Source organism: Fukomys damarensis, unplaced genomic scaffold, assembly GCF_012274545.1.
Source record: "Fukomys damarensis isolate Sample0158 unplaced genomic scaffold, DMR_v1.0_HiC HiC_scaffold_38, whole genome shotgun sequence".
NCBI classification, from domain to species: Eukaryota; Metazoa; Chordata; class Mammalia; order Rodentia; family Bathyergidae; genus Fukomys; species Fukomys damarensis.
This window is the reverse complement of record NW_022900950.1, coordinates 64417636-64439467: the sequence shown is the minus strand read 5'-3', so window position 1 is coordinate 64439467 and position 21832 is coordinate 64417636.

Genomic DNA, 21832 nt, shown 5'->3' with positions numbered 1-21832 from the left:
TAGCCCTATTCCTGTGATTTTCTTTATCTCATTTTTTTTCTATCAGAGAGTTCATACATGCTAATGATTGTCGCATTTAACATTTTGGTGGTGACACAAATGTACTTCCAGCTTGAATCTCTTTTCTGAGTTTCAGCTTCATATCTCCAAATGTTCCATCATTACTTAAAGTTCAACATGGCCAAAATTGGGTTCATCATCTGTCCCTCCCAACTTTCTTGTTTCTATCAAGATGGTACTATCTTTCATGACACTTGAGCATCTGTAGTTCTTTCTTTGTTTTCCAGATTCTACTACTGAATCTTGAACTTTAAAATGTGAATTTCTTTACATCTCCCTCTTTTCCTAATTTGGCCTATGACCTTGCCATGCCCTTCCTCATTCCTAACTGGTTTTGTCATACCATTGTCATGTGTATCTTCCATAGATTCTATTTCTAACATCCTATGGTCCACCTCAGAAAATATTTGTTTGTATTTCAGGACATTTTACATGTAGATCTGAGATTGTCAATGTAACATAGCACACTGGCAATTCAGGAATCTGTATTATTAGTGATCTACTTAAAAGCTATTTGAAAAATTTATCTTCCTAGAAATAATACTAGGAGAGGAGATCCTGGAGATCCTGGAGAGCAGCAGGGTGGTCCAGAGTGGTGGGGCTAAAGGCAGAGGCTCAGGCACTCTGGCCCAAGCCAAAGGCCCACCCAGAAAAGAGCTGCACAGGCACACAAGCTTTAGCCAGATGACTGCCCCATAGCATTGGTAAGTGCACACAGATCCTGGGGAGCAGAGGTGTGGACCGGAGTGGTGTGATTACACACACATCCCAGCCAGGGCCCTGTCCTGACGCCAGAGGGTCAGGCACACAAGCAACAGGCAAGAACCCACCTAGAAAACAGCTACACAGGCACACAGTAATAGCCAGAGACACTTCCCAATACCATTGATAAGTTCATGGAGACCCTAGCCAGAAACTTGCTCAGACAACAGGAACTGGAGTGCACAGCCCCCAGCCAAAGGCCCTCCCTAACAGCAGGTACATAGGGGCCCCAGCAAAAGGTACACCTAGATACCATCCTAAGTGTGAATAGGTCCCAGCCAGAAGCCCACCCAGACAACAGGTCAATGCAGGGATCTAGAAGGCCACCATTCTAAACCCAGGAATTGGTGTACTGCTGAACAGCAGAGATAGGCTGCTTAGTGGCTTACTGAGAATTGAAGACCACTGATGAGCAAAATGTTACCTCAACAAAGTGAAGATATATCATGTAAAGGTACTGTTTCAATTCATCAAGCAAAAGAAATAGACTGGCAGAAGGAGTCAAGAAGAAAGATCCAACAATATGCTGCATACAAGAAACACACTTAATTCAAAAAGAAACTCATAGACTGAAAACAATACTCAGTGTGACAGGAATAACAACAAAAACAATAATAAAAAAAAGCAGGAGTAGCTATCCTCTTTGTAAAGCAGGAGGATTTCAATTCAACACTGATTAAGAGAGACAAAGAAGGACACTACATCCTTGTAAAGGGAACAGTCCAAGGTAAAGAGATGACAATCATAAATATATATGCTATGAACACTAGTGCACCCAACTACTTAAAACAAATACTAGTAGGCATGAAAAAAATCAAATAAGCACTAATACAATAGTAGTGGGGGACCTTAATACCCCACTGTCACAAATAGATCAACTAGACAAACAACAACAACAACAAAAAATTAGAACTCAATCTCCTTTTGTAGTTAAACTGTTTCCAAATAGTTTATATTTTCCATTTTTGCCTTTTTAAAAACAATTATTGAAGCTGCCTATTTTGATAATCACTTTCCTTTTATTATGATGTATTACTATGCTCACTATTTTCCAATGTGGTATTCATACATTTTTTTTTCTTTATTGGTACCTTTTTGGTATACAATACAATTACATTCATCATTGGGAACTTGTACCTTTACATGATATATCTTTACATGATAAACTAAAAGTTTTTATTTTTTCCTATGCATTCCCCTGCCCCTCCTTCACCCCTCCACCCTTTGCTATTTACAGAGACTTTGTTTCCATTTTTTTAATTTTCCCTTCTTAGCTTTCCCATATTCTTTCCACTTCCTCTACACCTTTAGGCATTTGGAAACAACCTAATTGCCCATCAACTAGAGACTGGATAAAGATTTTTAAAAAAATATATAAAATGGAGTATTAGCCATAAAGAATGAGAAACTAGAGACATTTAGAGCTAAGTGGATGCACATTGAGGACATACTTTTAAGTGAAATTAATAAGATACATGTCTAAATACTGAATAGTTTCTCTGGTGTGATAAACTGAAAGTATAAATAAGAATCAAAATGTAAAATTGATATTGCATAATAGGAAAAATGTCAATCAAACTCTTGAACAAATGAATTTAACAGATGTTTAGAGAGTGTTCCATCCCACAGAAATCAGAATACACATTCTTTTCAGCTGCACATGGGTCATTCTCCAAAACAGACCACATACTCGCTCATAGAACATATTTAAGTACAAAGGAATTGAAGTGATCCCATTTATATTATCAGACCATAGTGTGACAAAATTGGAGATCATTAGCAAAAGAAACCACAAGGATTTCATAAACACATGGAAATTGAACAACACACTTCTGAGTAGCCACTGTGTCACAAAGGAAATTAAGAAATCAGACAGCTCCTACAATTAATGAAAATGATAATACAACATATCAGAATCTCTGGGACACAATGAAAGCAGTCTTACAAGGGAAATTTATAGCAGTAAATATAAAGATTAGAGTGGAAATCAATGCAATCGAGACTAAGAGAAAGATATGAAAAATCAGTGAAGCTAAGAGTTGGTTCTTTGTATGAATAAAAAAAAAATATTGACAAACCCTTAGCCAAACTTATCAAAAAAAAAAAGGAAATAAAAGGCCCAAATCTATGCAATTAAGAATGAAAAGGGTGAAATTACAATGGACTCAGCAGAAATCCAGAGGATCATCAATACCTACTTCATAAACCTATTTGCCAATAAGATGGAAAATACAGAAAAAACTGACAGACTCCTAGATACATATGAATTACCAAAGTTAAGTGGTCACCTAAAAATTCTAAACAACCCAATGTCAATAAATAAACTTGAAAATGTAATTAGAAACTTACTAACTAAGAAAAGCCCAGTTCCTGATGGCTTCACTGGTGAATTCTACAAGACATTTAGAGAGGAACTACTGGCACTTCTGTTTAAACTCTTCAATGAATTTGAAAGGGAAGCAATACTCCTGAATTCATTCCTAGAAGCAAGCATTGCCTTTGTCCCTAAAGCAGAGAAAGACCGAAAAAGAGAACTGTAGGCCAATCACACTAATGAACATAGATGCAAAAATCCTTAACATGATACTGGCAAATAGAATGCAGAAGATCATCAAGAAGATCATACACTCTGACCAATTGGGATTCATTCCAGGGATGCAGGGATGGTTCAACATATGCAAATCAATAAATGTAATCCACTATATTAATAGAGCCAAGGACAAAAACTATATGATGATCTCTATAGATGCAGAAAAAGTATTCAACCAAAGCCAATACACATTTATGATAGAAACCCTACAGAAGGTTGGAATAGACTATCTGTACCTCAATATAATAAAAGCCACCTATGAAAAACCAACAGCTAATGTTATAGTAAATGGTCAAAAACTGAAATCCTTCATACTAAAATCAGGAACAAGACAAGGATGTCCACTATTTCCACTTCTGTTCAATATAATTTTGGAAACTAGCTACAGCAATTAGATAAGAGAAAGAAATAAAAGGAATAAAGATAGGAAACGAAGAAGTCAAATTCTCATTTTTTGCAGATGAAATGATACTCTGTGTAGAAGACCCCAACAGCTTCACCAAAAGTCTTCTAGACTTAATAACCAAATTCAGTAAAGTAGCTGGATACAAGGTCAACATACAAAAAACAAATAGCTTTCCTGTACATGAAAAACATTCACTGAGAGAGAAATGTGACAAACATTTCACTGTAGCATCCAAAAAATTCAAATGTGTAGGAATCAACCTAAGAAAAGATATCAAAGATCTCTATTTTGAAAACTGCAGCACTTGGAAAAAAGAGATCAAAGAGAAAGAATATCAGAAAATGGAAAGACATCCCTTCTTCCAGGGTAGGAAAAAATCAACATAGTGAAAATGGCTATAATTCCAAAACTGCTATATAGATTCAATGCAATCCGATTGAAATTCCAGCAGCATACTTCACAGATCTTGAGAAAATTTTCCAAAAATTCATTTGGAACCAGAAGAGACCTATAATATCAAAAGCCATTCTAGGCCATAAAGACAAGGTAGGGAGTTTCACAATCCCAAATTGAAACTATATACAGAGCTACTGTGATTTAAAAAAAAAAAAAAAAGCGTGTTACTGGCAAAGAAACAGACTTGAGGAACAATAGAACAGATTAGAAGATGCAGAAACAACTCCAAACACACTCTGCCACCTCATCTTCAACCAAGAGCCAGACACCCTTACTGAAGAAAAGATAGCCTCTTTAATAAGTGGTGCTAGAAAAACTGGGTTTCAACTTGCCAGAGATTAAAACTAGACCTGTATCTCTCACCGTGCACTAAACTAAATAGCTAAAACTTTGAAATGGCCCATTTGCCAATCATTGGAGACTGGATAAAGAAAATGTGGTTTTTCTATAAAATGGAATACTACTCATTCATAAAAAATGAGAAATTAGAGTCATTCATAGGAAAATGGATACATATTGAGGCTATACTCCTAAGTGAAATAAATAAGTTACACATGTATAAATACCAAATAGTTTCTCTGGTGTGAAAAACTATAATGGTACATAAGATCCTAATGATATAATTGACAATGTGAAATAGGAAGAAAAGGGCTAAAGGTGTAGGGGAAATGGGAAGGGTAGGGGAAAAGTATTGGGAAAAGAAAAAAAAATGAGAAAATGAAAAAAATGGAAATAAAGTATTTATAAATAGGGAAGGGAGGAGGGGGTGAAGGGAAGACAGGGATAAGGGGAAAAAATGAGAACCAAGACCTGTCATGTAAAGGTACAAGATCCCAATGATGAATGTAACTGTACTGTATACCTAAAATGTACCAATAAACTCAATGAGGAAAAAATGGATTGAAGATCTAAATATTAAAATTGAAACACTAAAGTGGAAGGAAGAGAAGTTAGAACTCTTGACAATACTGGTGTAGGAAAAGACTTTATGCAACAACAACAACAACAAAAAACCCCTCAGTTGTCCGTGAACTTGCACAATCAATCAACAAGTGGTATCTCTTCTTATTAAAAAGCTTCTGCACTTTGGGGATTTAGATCAGTTGTACCCCCATCTGCCTTGAAAATGCAATGTCCTGAGTTCGATCCCTTGTAAAGAAAAAAATAAAAATATAAAGCTTCCGTATAGCAAGAGAACCACCAAGAACAATGTGAAGAGACAACGCACAATGTGGAAAAAAATCTTCACTGGCTGTTCCTCAGATAAAGGTCTCCTATCTAGAATATATAAAGAACAGACCTCCCAAATTTAAAGACTCAATGCAAAATGGGCATCTGAAATGAAAAGACATTTTTCAGGCAAAGAAGTAGAAATAGCAAATAAATATATGAAAAAAATGCTCAACATCACCGGTCATTTGAGAGATACAAATGAAAACAACGCTGAGATTTCACCTCACCCCAGAAAGAATGGCTGCTATCAAGAAATCAACCAATAACAAATGCTGGTGGGGCAGTGGGGAAAGAGGAACACTTGTGGGAGTGTAGACTGGTGCAACCACTGTGGAAATCAATATGGAGGTACCTCAAAAACTAGGAGTGGAAGTCCACTTCACCTATTATTCCCCTGTGGGGTATCTTCCCCAAAGAATTAAAACAATTATACCACAGTGATATATCTGCACCCATGTTCATAGCAGCACAATTTGTAATAGCTAAAACTAGCTAGCAGCCCAACTGCTCATCAACTGGAGACTGGATAAAGAAAATGTGGTTTTTAAAGAAATAAAATGGAATACTACTCAGCCATAAAAATGAGAAATTAGAGACATTTATTGCTAAATGGATGCACTTTGAGGCAAAACTCTTAAGTGAAATAAATGGGATACACGTGTAAATACTGAATTGTTTCTCTAGTGTGAGAAACTGAAAGTCTAAATAAGGACTAAAAGGTATAATCGATAATGTGAAATTGGAAAAAAAGGGGCAAAGGGGAAAGGTAAATGGGCAGCATAGCAGAAAGGAAAGAAAGAAATGGAATTAATATGAGAATATGAAAAAATGGAAACAAAGTTTTTGTAGATTGGGTGGGATGGAGGGGTTGAAGGGAGGGCAGGAGAATGTGGAAAAAATAACCAAGATGGATTATGTAAAGGTGCAAATTTCCAATGATGAATGTCATTATATTGTATATGTTAAATATACCAATAAAATTAATTTAAAAATAATACTATGAGACAGATAGCAAACTCTACTAGAAATTAATAGCATTATGATGACATAAAGAACTATATGTTAGTATAACCATAGCCTGTTTAACATTTTTAAGTTTTTAATTTGGGATAAACTCAGACATTCAAAAAATTACAGAAGTAGTAGTTCCCAAATGTAACATATCATAACCATACTACAATAATGGAAACCAAGAAATTAATATTGATATAATAATAGACCTTGATATAATTATAGACCTTGTTTAATTTTGTCACACTAAAGTTGTTTTTATAGTTCAAGATCCAAATCAGAATGATCCACTACTTTTAATGTGCATGTCATTTCAGTTTCCTGTAATCTGTGATAGTTCTTTGGACCATTGCTTATGATGCTGGCAATTTTGAAGAGTCTTGGCCAATTGCTTTTATGGGGTATCTTTTAATTTGTGCTTAGCTGATGTTTCTGCATATTGAATGTGCATTTTGAATCATACATTTTGGGCAAGGATACCAGCAAAGTGATGGGACATCTTTCTCAGTCATCAGGTAGTATGTGATGCCAATCTGTCTTATGGCTGGTGATATTCATTTTTATCACTTGATTAAAAATATATCCAGCCATTTCTGCACTTATAGTTTTATTCTCTTTCATGATTAATGAGTATTTTGTGTGAAGATGTATTAGAACCCTGTAAACATCTTGTTTCTTGCTATACTTTTATTTTGTAATCCATTGATTATTTTAGCCTGAAATAACTATCATTAACTCAGGTAGTCAGAAAATGGTGCTCTTTTCTTTCCATCATTCTCTCTATGTATATTAGCTGAAATTCTGCTATAAGAAAGAGCTTTCTTTTCTTACATAGTTTTTTGTGTATTCAGTCATTTATATCAGTGTGGACATGAATATTTATTCTTTGGATTATATTACTATTATTGCCTATTTTTTAATTCAAATTTTCCCAGATTTAGTGATGGATGTGTAATTCATGTTGGCTCCTGTGTATTTTTTTTTTTTTTTTAATACTGGGGATTGAACTCAGGACCTTTTGTTTGTCGGGCAGCCACCATGCTGCTGAGCTAAATCCCTGGCCCAGCTCCTGTATAATTTTAACAGGGCAATATTATTATTTTAGGCCATTTTATTATAGGAAATTTCCAGGCTAATCTTTTATTTCTCTATCCTCTCCATAAAATTTGCTATTTCTCCCAAAACCCTGGATCCTTCTTACTATTATTTGCATCTGGAATGTCTCTCAGAGGCCCAGATGTTTAAGGCTTGGTTTCCAGGTTGGTGCTACTGGGAGATGGTAGAAAGTTTAAGAGGAGGAGCCTAGTAAGAGCTTTCAGGTCACTGAGGATTTGCCCTTGAAGGGGGCTCTGATCTCTTCCTCTTTTTTATATCTTGACTATGAAATGAACAGTTTTGCTATGTCACACACTTCTGCAATAATATGCTAGCTATGTGCTGCAGGTTCAAAACAATGGAGTCAATTATCATAGACTGAATTCTCCATAGACTGAATTGTTTTGAGTCAAAACAAACCTTACAACTTTATAAGTTGATTGTTTCAGGTATTTTGGTACATTAATCGAAAGCTGACTAATGTGCTTCTACTGCCATTCAAAAAATGGCATTTGAATACCAAGAATTTGGCTCCTAGTTATGTCAATTGTTACTATAGTGTCATTGTGTCTAGACTTCTGTTAGTCAGCTTTGTGTCACTGTGACAAAATACAGAGAAAAACAACTTAAAGAAAGGAGGTTTGCTTTGGCTTATAGTTTCAGAGGTTTTAGTCAGTGGTTGGCCTGCAGCATTGCTTTAGGTGTGTGGCAAGGCAGAAACATGATAGTGGAAGGATATGGAAGAGAAAATATTCTTTCCTTATTGCATCCAGGAGATGGGGGGGAGAAAGTGAGAGACATAATATATTCTATCTAGTAGGGCAAGCCCCTAGTGACCTACTACCAGCTACGCTCAACCTTCTAACAGCCCACTCAGCTACGAAGTCATTGCGGAACTAATCCACTGTAAAGGTTAGCAGCTGCACGGCTCAGGCACCTTCTTCAAACCCATTGACTGTCTGCCAAGCCAGTTTAGTGTATGACTTCAGGCGGCATTTGAAGTGCAAACCATTACGGCCTCTCAGGGTAGAAAATATGTGTATGTACCTGTATACAGACATGTGCATATACATCTATTTCTACTACTACCATATAAATTATGAACTTTTAATATACCTTATATGTCCCTAGCAAGAAGTCAGGTATAGATGGCTTGTAGCCTATAGGCAGACCAGAAATATTTTTTTTTGCTGGTTCATCTTTTACGAAAAAGAAAACAAAATAATAACAGTGGTTTCACTAAATAAGGCAAACACATGTCCTCCAAATAAGATAAAAGCATATTTTAAAAAATTTTTTGTATTATTAAAGAAGTTTGAAGTAGACAGAGTGAGAGTGAAGCACCACGACCTTCGAAGACTTAGGTGCTATCTTCATTTGTGCTTCCCTATCCCTGACTTACAGCTCCACCCTCAAAGTCACCCCAGGTCATAGTGCAGTACACCTGCTAGGGCTCCAGCGACTGTGTCCACACACCAGGCTGGAAGAAGACAGAAAAGGAGACAGGCAAAAGGAACTCCCTCCCACCTATCTCAGCCTTTTCTGAATGTCACCCAGGGATGCTGCTTACATCTCATCTGCTGCCCCTCAACAAATGAAGCTAGGAAATGCAATCTTATAATAGAGACATTGTAGCTAGAATCAAGTTAAAGTTCTATGAGTAAGAAGGGGCAGACAGATATTGAAGAGGAATCAAGCAACCTTTTATAGCAGGAGCATTTAAACATCTAAAAGTCTCATGTTGCCTTGTGTGTTGGCACATGCCTCTAATTCCAGAGCTCTGGGAGGCTGAGGCAGGATAAGCACAAATAGGAGCCTGGCCTGGGCAACTGTCTCAAAAAAAAAAAAAAAAAAAAAAAAAAAAAAAATCGTGTTGCCTGGTGTTGGCACATGCCTCTAATTCCAGAGCTCGGGGAGGCTGAGGCAGGATAAGCACAAATAGGGGCCTGGCCTGGGCAACTGTCTCAAAAAAAAAAAAAAAAGAAAAAGCCTGGAATGTAGTTTAGGACAAAAGCCCCGGGTTCAATCCCCACTAATGCAAGGAGGGAAAAGCAACTGGATGGATATTCATAGGTAAAAGAATCAAGTTGGATTCTTACATCATATACAAAGATTAACTCAAAATGGATCAATAATCCAAGAACTAAAGCCATAAAACTCTTAGAAGAAAACATAGGGGTAAATCTTCATGTTAATGGATTTGGCAGTTGACTCTTAGATGTTACACTAAAAGCACAAGAAATACGAGGAAAAAAATACATTAGAATTCATCAGAAGACTTTCTTAAAGACTTTTGTGCATCTATGGACATTGAAAAGAAAGTGAAAAGCAACTTCCAGAGTGGTAGAAAATATTTGCTAATTATATATCTCTTAAAGGTATAGTATGTAGAATATATAAAAAGTGCTCACAACACAACACAAAAAGACAACCAATTAAAATTGGGCAAAGGATTTGGGTAGATAGTTCTTAAAATAAGGCATATGAATTTCTAACAAAAACATGAAAAATGCTCAAAATCATTATTCATTGGGGAAATAAAACTAAAAATAACATATGACATGACCTTACACCCACTAGGATGGCTGCAAATAAAATGCCAGATATAATAATAGCTGGAGAGAATATGGAGAAGTTTCAACCCTTAGATGTTGCTGGTGCGATTGTAAAATGGCCCAGTCACTGTGGAAAATGACTTGGTTATTCGTCAAAGTTTTAGCAGAGTTAACCTTTGACCTCATAATTCTGCTTCTTCCTAAGCATAAACCCCCAAAAACTGAAAAGATATATTGAAGCAAGTATGTGTGCATGCTTGTCCACAGAAGCACTATTCACAATAGTAAAAATGTGCAAACAGCCCAAATATCCACCAGCAGATATACAGGTAAACAAATTGTGATATATACATAGAATGGAATGTTGTTTGGCCAGAAAGTGAAAAAGTATCGATACATGCCACAACATGAATGAACATCCAAAGTATGATGCTAAAAATGAGAGAAGCCAGATATGAAAGAAGGTAGAGCACATAATCCCACTTATAGGAAGTGTCCAGAATAAGCAAGTTCAAAAGGCTAGAGAATGTTTGATAGCTACCAGGGACTGAGTGGGTAGTTGGCTGGAGAGAAACTGCTTATGGGATATGCAGTTTTACTCTGAAGCAGTGGAAATGTTTTAGAGCAATATAAAGACAGTTATTGCACAACATTGCAAGTGCATGAAATCCCACTAATTATTTATTTTTAAATGGTTGGTTTTATTTTATGTGAATTTCATCTCAACAAATTACTTTAAAATTTTGGTTGTGGTCTCTAAAGTTTGGGACAGTGGATGTAGTGTATGTGAACACAGGTTTATTGAGTTTAAAGAATACAAACAAGGGCTGGGGATTTACTCAGTGGTTCCACTGCCTGCTTCGCAAGCACAAGGACCTGAGTTTGATCCCCGGTACCAAAAAAACAAAACAAAGCAAAACAAGATAATTGTCACTAAAACAACAAACTCAAAAGAATTACTGAAAAGTAGGCTAGACTAGAACTGGGGTATTAATTGGAAGGAATTTATGGAGGGGAGACAAAAGGAAGAATGATGTGATCCTTTGGTTTAAAAAAGAGCACCTTGATTACTATGTAGAGGATGGAATTTACGGGGCCATTTAACATTCAGTGACTCTGGTTGAGAGGCTGTTTCAGATATGTAGGCAAGGGACAATGGTGGATACATCTAGGACACAGGTGATGGGAAGTAACAGAGTATGAAAAGACTTGAAAAATATTTGAGAGACTTGAAAAATATTGGTCCGCTTTCCATTGCAGGGACAAAATACCTTACATATACAACTTAAAGGAGATGGGATTTATTTTGGCTTATGCTTTCAGAGGTTTTTGTCTGTGGTCAGTGGGCTTTGAGACAGAAACTTCATGGCAGAAGGGCATGCTGCCAACTTTATGATGGCCAGGCAGAGAGGATAAAAACGTGGAAGGGGGAGACAGACAGAGAGGAAGGGGCTGGGGACAGGATAGATCACCTCCAGTGATATACTTTTTCTAACTGGGTTCCATATCCTAATAGCCCATTCAGCTATGAACTCATCAGTGGATTAGCCCATTGATGATGTCAGTGGTCTCGTGATGCAGTTACCTTTCTAGTCCCCACTTCTGGGCATTGTTGCATTGAGGATCAAGCCTTCAATGCATGAGTTTTTGGAGGTGGGACTGCAAATTTAAACCATAACAGGAGCTTAATGTTGGATTAGATGTATCAAATAAAATACAGTGTGCGCAGTTAAATTTCAATATTTCAGAAATATTATTAAAATTATTTTTGTTTATCTAAAACTTAAATTCAACAATGGTCCTATTATTTTTAAACTATCAACCCTATGTTAGGGGTAAAAGAAAGGAAGAATTACTGGTGACATCTAGGTTTCTAGCACCAGCACTGGTAGGCAACAATACACTCTTCTGTGTTGGGGAACCTTGTGGAAAAATTGATATTTGAGGGAAATGGGGAGCATCATGCATTTAATTTGAATTTAACCTGTAATTGATAGATTAAGATAGATAGGATCACTGAAATAATATTTGTAGAGTAGAACAACATTGTGCAGTACAACATAGGTACATCAACAATTGAAAGATGTTCAAAGAAAAAAATCTCAGTATAGGAGATTTAGAAGTGGCTTTAAAGGGTGGGCGGGAAGCCTGGGTGGTGATAGTGCAGAAGCCTCAGGAGAGAAGTGGTGTACAAGTCAGAAGTTATAGAATCGTCCATCGATTGAGGACTTAAAGATCAGTATTTTTGGCAATTAGATTTTGGGAGACTGGAACAAAAACTCTTTCAGTGTAACATGAGCGGAGGGAGAGGACTGCAGATTTTATTTAAATTTAACTTTAGTGCATTAGGGAATGATGAGGTAAGGAAATAAAACCTGCTACAAATTTGATAAGTCTGTTAGCTTTTTGTCCCCATGACAGAATACTGGAGAACAACTTCAAGATGAAAGTTTTATTTTGGCTCATGGTTTTGGAGGTTTCAATCCGTGGTCTACTGGCTCTGTTACTTTAGGTCCAAAGTGAGGCAGAATATCACAGGGGTGGGAGTACGTGAAAGAGGAGGCTGCTCACCACATGGCAGCTTAGAAGAAAGGTGGCCAAGAAAGCCAAGAGCTGGACACAAAATATGCCCTTCAAAGGTGCGCCTTCTGTGACTACTTCCTCCAATGAGGCTCCACCTCCTCGACATAGACCTAGCAATAGTGCCCTCAGCTGGGGACCAGGCTTACAAGAAATGAGTCTTTGGGGGCATTCCAGATTCAAACTATAACAGTAATTAAGGGACTTACACTAGAAAATCTAGGCAAGCAGGATCAGAAAAAATCATGAATTCTAAATTCAGTATGTTGTTCTTTATTATTATTAATATTTATTTTGCAGAGCACTGAAGCAAAAGTTAAGAATCCATAATGTGGATTCTAGACAAATAATAAGTGAAGAATTGAAATTTTCCCCCAAGTTTTTCCTTTAGTTTGCTGAAGAAGACCCTAACTTTTTGTGTTTGAAACCAAAACTGATGTATATAGTAGAACTGTATAGCTAAACTCTAGATGATTATAAAATGCAGACTATTTTCTTTTAGGTTTTTTTTGCTTTTCAGCCTTGGTGATTTTTAATAGCCATCCTTCTGAATATCTTCAGAGTTGATTAACTGTTCTTATCACTTTATAATATCCATGACAGGTGTGTTTGTAAATGCAGGAGCTAGAGATAGTAGAGTCTGTCTAAATGCTGTCAGTTAAAATTGACTTGGTATATACTGAAGGGTACCATGCTATAAGAAAATAAATATAACTTAAAGGCAAAAACACTAAACACCCAGTTAATTTATGGTGAAACATGCTCAGTTTATGATTTTAGTTAATACATACTTTAACTAGAACAGTGTTCTGCTCTCATTTTTATTAAATACTGTAGGTGTTTGCTGGGGCATGAGGTAATAACACAAATACAATTAAAATGACCATAAAATTAAGGGTCTCCACATAGGCTTCCAAGGATGGGTCTGTTTGAGGCTTCTAGTCGTCGGCATTGGGTGGTCTGCTATCGGGGTATGATACTTAAATAGAGCCTTTTCTCCCTTAGGTCTGTAAGGTGTTAAGGTGTTTTTATAAAACCCCATAAACCCTCATTAAACACATTTTTTCATAAAGAAAACTTAAATGTTTATTTGACATGTTTTCTGTGGCACTATTTTGGCATTTTTACCAAGTTCTTTAGAGAATCACTCTAATAATTCTGTACAGCACTAAGGGGAGGGGGAAGGGTTATTTATGCAGGACTTTGTGCATTGAACTGCCTGATCCACTAAGCAACAGGCACAGGATTTTGGCATATTTTAATTTAATAAGGAAAAAGATTAAAAGAATCAAGGTGGAGAAAGGATAATTTCAAGTATTGCATATTAACTGAACAGAAGGTTTGACTACAAAATGAATTAACAGTTTTTCAAATATATATTATTTACTACTTGGAGATTGGTTTGCCCTAAACACTCTATAAGAAATAGCAGCATTTGCCCCCATCCTGTAACTCTTTATTCTCCTTTCCTGTTTTATATTTTATTTATTTGTTGTGGTTACCAGTTGTTTGTCTGCCTGAATGTAACTTTTACAGGAAAGAGATTTCTGTCTTTTGTTTGCTGTATATATTCCATGTCTAGCACACTGTTTGGGAATAATGGCAGACAATAAATATTTTCTGAATGAATGGATAAATGAGGGAATAACTTAATAAATTACGTTCCATATGTGTTTCATGGTGAAGCATGAACTTCAAACTCTTTCACAGCCCAAACTTCACATGCATCTAACTTTCTCTTACTTAAGGATCTCATTCTTTCCTCATTTACTCCACATCTTGAATCACAAAATCTTGGCATCAGTAGGAATAATATTTGTATGATAGAGTAATGATGTGAAGTCAGCCCATGGCTTTTTGGTGATGTCATGAAGCAGTAGTCCATATAAATACGTTGGTGCTCTAGAATTTCCTCCAAGTAGAAACAGGTGGTTCTGTTAATCTTTTTTCCCCTTCTGTATTTTAAGAGAAAACACGTCAGTTCACAGAAATATTGGTATTTGTAGTCTCTGTATTCCTTGGAAATATTTAACCAGGGAGAAGGATTCTGGGAATTTGAAAGAATAGGAAATGAGCAGGAATCAACTCTCCACCAGACAAGAATCTCCCTGCAATCTGACAGAAAGGACTATTATGGAATTCTAGAGTCTACTGAATGTTTGCAACTTTCAGAGGAAAACTTGCATGGTAAACAGCAGTTAATTCCAGTAAATATCAGCTCTTAGCACTATACCCCTTATCCTTCACGCTCTCCACACACCCCATGGCAGTGCTGTGCATGAGTTCCTAAAGCATATTGCATGTGGCCTGTGGGAACTAGAATTGGCAATAAAGTCTTTGTCTTCAAATGTCAGCGCTCTGTGATCAGATTAATTGTGACTTCTGGTTACAGGGGTGCAGACACAGAGGTGGACGGTCATAGTTGCACCTCCTTCTGTTCTTAAGAGCCCTTCTACCCCTGTTGAAGTAACTTAAGTTATTTAGAGGGCTAGTATGTCTTTTACAGTCAAAATTTTTTGTTTGCTTTTGCTTTTGCTTTTTGTTTTGTTTTCCAGTACTGGGGATCAAAAGTGGCAGTGTTGCCACTGATCTAAATCCCCAGCCCTGGTATGTCTTTTCTATACCCTCCTCAGTTTTTCTCCTTTTATCATTTTTGGAACCAGATCTTCTGGGACTTTATGAAGAGAGCAACTGTAAATACTGTGCCAGGGACCTGGAATGGCTCAGAAAAGATATAGATTCAAGAGAGACATGAGAAGATCCATAGCACACTTCAAGCCAATCCTTGGCACATAGCCTAAAACTATGAAGGAAAATTTGAATCTGGAGTTACCCTATTATCATGAATATCTGGTTTTCAGTAACACAAAGCATATAAAGAAACAGAGAAGTAGTCCCCACTCAAAGGAAAAGAGTAAGGCAACAGAAACTTGTTCCTGAGAAAGACCAAGGTCAGGGCTACAAGATAAGGACTTTAAAAGAAGTGTGTTAAGGATCTCAAAGAATGAAAGGAAATTTGGAGGAAGTCAAGAAAAAAATATTCCATACAGAACTACATATGCAATAAGAATTATCAATAAAAGGCAGAAGACATAAAAGAAACAAAAAATAAATTACAGAGTGTAAAAGTACAATAGCTAAAATTTCAAAATTCACTAAAGGTATCCAAATGTAGTTTGAACAGGCGGAAGAGAAAAATGTGCAAACTTGGAGATAGGGGAATGGAAATTACAAAGTTTGAGAAATAGAAAGACATGGCTGAAGAAATGTGAACAGTGACCGTGGGACCGCGGGACATCAAGCAGACTAACATCACACTGTGGGAATTCAAAGAGCAGAAAAATGGGCAGAGAGATTGCTGGGAAAAAATGGCTGAAAACTCTAAATTTGGTTTAAGACATGAATCTAAGCATAGAAGGAACTCACCACACTGTAAGTGGGATGAACTAAAATAGATTCACAATGAAATGGATTGTAATCAAACTGTTGAGAGAGAATTTTGAAAGCTGGAAGAAAACATGTACTCATTATAAACAAGGGATTCTCAATAAGTTTGTCAGCAGATATTACATTACAGGTCACAAAATTTGGAGGTCTGAACAGAGTAGGCTGATCTATTCAAAATGCTGAAACAAAAACAAAGACAGGAACATCCCTGTCAAACAAGAACCCTATATCCAGCAGTACAGTCCTTCAAAAAGTAAGAGAGAAATTAAGATATTCCTTGATAAATGTTGAGATAATTCTTTACCACTAGATCTAGCCACAAGAAATGTTCAAGGGAGTTTTACAAGGTAAAATGAAAGAAAACTAGAAAGTAACCTGATGTCTCATAACAAAATAAAGACCTCAGTTAAGATAAATACATTGGCAATTATCAAGGACATACTGTGATAACAGTCTGCAATTCCACTTTTATGCTTTTTATATGACTGAAAATACTAATGAACCAAAAAATTCATATAAAAGCTAGCATTATTATAAGTTTAGTTTGTAATTCCATGTTTTTCAAGATAATTTAAAAGATGACTGTTTTTAAATTAATTACTAGTTTATATTTTTTGACATACAGTATACAAAGATAATTTTGTGACATCAGTAACTGAAAGCACTGGCTGCATAACTGTAAATGGGCAGAATTTTTGTATGTTATTAGAGTTAAGATGATAAAAATACAAACTAGAGTGTTATGACTTTAAGATGCTACATCCAAGATTGGCATGGCAATGCAAATCTGTAATCCCATCTCAGGAGGCTGAGGCAGGAGGATCACTATGAGTTTGGGGCCAGCCTAGGCTACATGGTGAGTTCAAGGATGCCTTGAACTACATAGCAAAAGCCTGTCTCAAAAACCCAAAAGACCAAACCAAACCAAAACAACAAAACAAGAAGTTATATGCAATATCCATGGTAACTACAAAAGAAACAATTATAGAATTTACACAAAAATAAATTAGAAGGGCAGTAAAGTATTTCACTACAAAATGTCAAATTCAAGAGGCAATAATGCAGGAAATGAGGAACAGAAACTATAATATATATATATAGGATACAAATAGCAAAATGACAAAAGTAATACCTTTTTGTCGATAATTACTTTAAGAATGAATGGATTAAACTCTCCAAAAGATAGAGATTGAAAAATGAAAATAAAGCTTTTGTACATGGGAAAGCAATTAAGAGCTGGAAGAAGCAGGGAGAGAGGTGGGAAGGGTAGGAGATGAAAAATGAGTCAAGATACGTCATGTACCAACTTCCCATGCTGAATGCAATCATTCTGTACTGAAAACATGTACTTTTTTTTTTTTTTTTTTTATACCGGGGATTGAACTCGGGACCTTGCATTTGAGAGGCAGGTGGCACAACCACTGAGCTAAATCGCCGGCCCTGTACTAATTTTTTTTAAAGACCCCATTGTCTGCTCTTTATCAGAGGTTCATTTTAGGTTCAAAGGTGCAAAAGATAGAAAGTGAAAGGGTAGAAAAATGTTTTCTAAGTTACTTTTCTCATTGCTAAGACAAAATACCCAACACCCACAAGTTAAGAAAGAAAAAGTTGATGTAGCTCACAGTTTCAGTCCATAACCAGCTGGCTCCAAGGCAGAGTCGCACATGGCAAAGGGGCAATAGTTCATGGTGGCAGAAGACAGCAAAAGCAACAAGAGACCTTAACAGTGTATCCCCGCCCCTGTTAACTTATTCAGAATACTTAGGTGGGGAGCATTCACACACTTAACCCTAGTGTCCTTGGGCCTAGCATTGCACCATGAATCAGTTACACATTCTAGATTCAGTCGACTGGGAAAAAGCTCCACCAGTGAATGCATGAGGCTTTGGTGGTCATCTGTGCATAAGCCATAACATACTCCATAAAGATAGTAATAAAGAATGAGCAGAAGGCATATTAGCATACAATAAGAAGTTGAACGCCTTCAACCTAAGAAGAAAAGCCTTCATCAGGCACCTACTCTGCTGGCCCTTTGATCTTGGACTTCCAGTTTACAGACTCTTGAACAGTTACATTTCTGTTATATAAACCACTCAGTCTGTGGTGTTTTTGTTATGGTGGCTTGAGCAGCCTAAGACTGAAATGAGTGAAAATAAAAGCACAGAATGCCACACATATGAAAGCAATGATAAAAGGGTAAATTTATACCTATAATGATTAAATTTAAAAACAAGAGAGATATAAAGCTAAAACTTAGGTAACTAGAAAAAAGAAAAACTAAATCCAAAGCTAGCAAGAGAATGGAAGTAATACTGTAAAGAAACAAATGAAATAGAGACTAGGGAAACACTAAGGAGAATGAACAAAGCCAAAACTGCTTCTTCCAAAACTTCAATAAAATTGGTAAATCTTTTGCTAGATAAACTAAGTAGGAGAGAAGACTCAAATTATTAAAATCAGAAATAAAAGTGGGGACATAGCTGGGCATGGTGGAGCATGCTTATTGTCTCAATTACACGGAGGCAGGAAAATCACAAGTTTAAGTCCATCCTGGACAACTTAGTGAGACCCTGTCTCAAAAGTACAAAGGGGTTAGAGATATAGCTCAATGTAGAGCCTCTCCAGATTCAAACCCCAGTATAAAAAATAATAATTTTAAAAGGGGGGTTATCACATACTAATTAAATCTGCAGTAAAACTACTTCCAAGCCTTGCTACTTTGCGAAGTAATGGGAGCAGGACTTCAATGTACGAATGGGGTGTGTTCCACAGTGAAACCCGTATCACCACTCTGCATGTTCCGTCATTTCTAACACTTGCACACTTCCATTCTTAATTCATGAGCCAGCTATTTAACTGCATTTGATGGCACTATTTTATTTAAACATGTTTGAAGTGAGGTGGCAGTGTCCATTCCATTGGCTGGAATTTTGTTTTTCCACGATTTAATGGTAAAAACAAACAAACAAACACCAGAAACTAATACATTTAAAGAAATTAAATAAGAACTTAAAGGAAAGAATTTAAAAAAGGACAAGATGCTATGAACGAGGAAGAGGTAGATTTTTTTCAAAAATAACTGAAGAATTTGCAGAAATGAAAAATATAGTTCCTGCAAATACAAAACTTGGTGGGTAGGTGTTATGGTTTCGTGTGCTATTTGATTGGACTGAAGGAAGCCAGATAACTGGTAAAACAGTATTTCTAGGTGTTTGAAGGTTTTTCCATTAGATATTAGCATTTGAATTATTAGATTACTCTCACCAGTAGAGATGGACATCTTCCAGTCCTTTGGAGACCCAAATAGAAAGGCAAAGGAAGGATGAATTTGATCTCTTTGTTTAAGCTGGCATACTCCTTTCTTCCTACTTGTGGACATTGGCATGCTTGGCTCCTGGGCCTTTGTACTCAAATTGGTGCTTACACCATAAGCCCCTGCTCTGGGCCTCAGGATTTTGGACTTTGAATTATACCACTGGCTTTTCTGATTCTCTATCATGCACATAGTAGATTGTGGGACTTCTCAGTGTCCATAATTGTGTGAGCTAATTTATTCTTTCTTTCTATCTATCTATCTATCGATCGATCATCTGTCTATCTGTCATCCATTGATTCTATTTTCCTGGAGAGTCCTAACTAATACAATATGTTAAAATGTATTTAGGCACCTTTGAAGAAAGAACTGGTGAACTGAAAGGTAGGTCTGAAGAGACAGGGATGTAGCATAGAGTCGGGAGTGGGGGAGTAAAAAATAAGAATTAAAAAAACATACAGAAGAATCTCTATACTGTTCTCCATGGTGGTTGAACTAGTTTGTTCCCATCAACAATGCTGAAGCCCCCACAACAGGCTTGCCAGTGTTTGTTATTACAGTACTTGATTTCTTGATGATAGCCATTCTTTCCAGAGCAAGGTGGTTATCTCAGTGTTATTTTAATTTGCATTACTGTAATGGCCAGAAATATTGAACATTTTTTCATGTATTCACTGGCCTCTGTACTTTTTCTTCTGAGAAGTATCTTCATTTTGGTTGCCCATTTGTTGATAGGGTCTTTTATTTTAATCTTTTTTAAATGAGAAGGGGAGCAAGAGATGGAGGGAGGGGAGAAGGAAAGGAAAATGGACTTTTAAAAATTAAAATGGAAATAGAGAAATAGAGCTTTTACAATGGGAAGGGGATGAAGAGTTGGAGAGAGCAGGGAGGAATTCGAGAGGAAAGGGCCAAAAAATGACTTAAGATGTGTTATATAGATTTACAACCCCCCAATAAATGCAATTATTATGTACTATAAGCATGTGCTAATAGAAAACATCTGAAAAGAAACCATGGGAGGTCTAACATTTGTCTCATGAGTTTGAGTAAAGGAGATGGAAAAAATAGAGAGAAGTAGTAATTGCTATGTTTGATGAAACTATGGCAGGGAATTTTCCAGAACTGGAAAGAAAGCTTAGAAAGACTGAGGGAGACAGGTGGGTCGGAAGGGGAAGCAGATTAAAAAAGAATTAAGGATGCTATCTACATGCACCTATGCCATAAGATGAATGTAAATTTCATGTACTGCAAACATATACTAGTAAAATACAAAAATTTAAAAATAGGGAAAAAACCCCAAAACTGCTGATATCTGAAAATAATGCTAAAAATGGTTAATTCGTAAATATTGATAAGTTGACACTATTAGTTCTTGCTTTTCTACAGTGTCTCCAGAATAAAAGTGTAAGAAGATCCTAAGAAGGATCTAAAATTCTAAGCTTTTGTACTGATGTTTCTGGAAAAAGATTTTGTGAGCAAGGAGGTTGAAACTATTGGCTATGAGTTAAAGAGATTTTTTTGGAAGATTTTTCACATATTTCTCAGTTTCCAGATTGTATTGCATTACAAAAATACAAATAATGCCCTTTTTATTATCAGACTATGTATTATAAGGGTAGAATTTAATGGATTGTAAAATAGAGCTGGGTAATGAATTAAAACATTTTCAATTAAAACTTCTCATCAAGGAATATAAAGAAAATGTTTAGACTGAAGCTATGCTTATATGTAGTTAGCTGTGTTTTCAATAATTAACTAATGTGTGGTTTTTATTCTGAGTGTAATATTTGTTTTGAAATTTAAACAACAAATAATAATATATATGTATATACTTTTCTTTTTTTGCTTAAAGTCACATTTTGTCATATTTGGCTGCAAAGCATATGGTGGGACCGGTATGATTCCTACCCAATGGAAATATGAATAAAACCACACAAAAATGGTTCCACTGTGTCATCTTATTCAGTGTAGTCTCACAAAAATAAACTCTTTTCACCACAGAAACTTGGTTGTCATTTCCCACTCTTCAATATGATCACTCTTAACTTCACTTCTAGAACCTTATTTCTTTTTTAAATTGGTGTCTACTCTAAAGTGACTTAAAGATTGTTTATTTGCTTTGGAATCCTTCACTCTTCATTTTTACTACATTTCTAACTTTAAAATGCATATTACTAAAAACGAGTGGAGCCTTTGTCGTAGTTTGATCTTGGTAATCTGAGAGTGTTGGCTCATTTGTTGAGAGTTTTGCATTATTTGTATTTGTACTGCATTTGATATTTTTCTGTATGTTTTAATTTTTAGAGATGTTTTTAGTACATGAT